The sequence below is a fragment of the Fistularia commersonii genome, chromosome 7 (genome assembly GCF_037954325.1).
Source record: "Fistularia commersonii isolate RoL2024-O1a breed Wild chromosome 7, RoL_Fcom_v1.0, whole genome shotgun sequence".
NCBI lineage: Eukaryota > Metazoa > Chordata > Actinopteri > Syngnathiformes > Fistulariidae > Fistularia > Fistularia commersonii.
In genome coordinates this window covers 8,724,360-8,725,000 of record NC_141290.1, presented here as the reverse complement: position 1 = coordinate 8,725,000, position 641 = coordinate 8,724,360, and the positions used below count along the sequence as shown (strand labels likewise).

General features: G+C 48.2%; 1 protein-coding gene across 1 annotated transcript in view; it reads right to left on the bottom strand.

The window, feature by feature from the left end:
• pax7a (paired box 7a) overlaps positions 1 to 333 on the bottom strand; it is a 38,000-nt gene extending 37,667 nt beyond the window's left edge. The window contains 1 exon segment of the mRNA XM_086149623.1: positions 1 to 333. This exon segment is cut by the window's left edge and continues 487 nt beyond it. The gene's annotated coding sequence lies outside the window, so the exon portion shown is untranslated.
• Positions 334 to 641: the final 308 nt, after the last annotated feature.

Here is a 641-nt window from a genome sequence, read left to right as displayed (position 1 = left end):
TCCTCGGCCCCCTCTCGGTGCGCCCTATGTGCCGACTGGGCTGGAAGAAGTGCAAGTGGCCAACTTTGGTGCGCGTCGGAGGAGGAGACGGCGGCGCGCTCCCATAGGCTCCCCGGCCCTTCTTTTATGGATGAAAGAGAGTGGGCTTAGCCGAGGGCCGGCCGCCCAATCACAGCTCGCCATTTCACTTTTAATCCACCACCCCCAACCCGCACCCTCCTCCCGAAGACCCCACTCACCGGGACCGCTGGGAGTGGATTACATCCGAATGTTAGTCCAAATGCAACCTTTTAATTCTTATATATTTACAGGAAAAAAAAAAAAAAAAAGAAGAAGGGGGCTTCGTCCGTGACATCCGTCTTAGACCGGAAGCCGACCTACTCCTTCCAACGTCCGGTCACCGCTGCTGCAAAGAAAAAAAATGTAATAAAAAAAACATATATATACATATATATATATATGTATATATATGCATATTAATATATATGTAATATGTGAACACACATGGAGGCTGTTCACATAGACACACACGGGTGTTTTTTTCCACGGTGGACGTCTGACCGGAAACACGTGATCCGTCCATTAGGAGTTGACCCCTGAACTTAAAAGAAAAAAAATCTCAAAAGGGTCTCCGAAGTTGC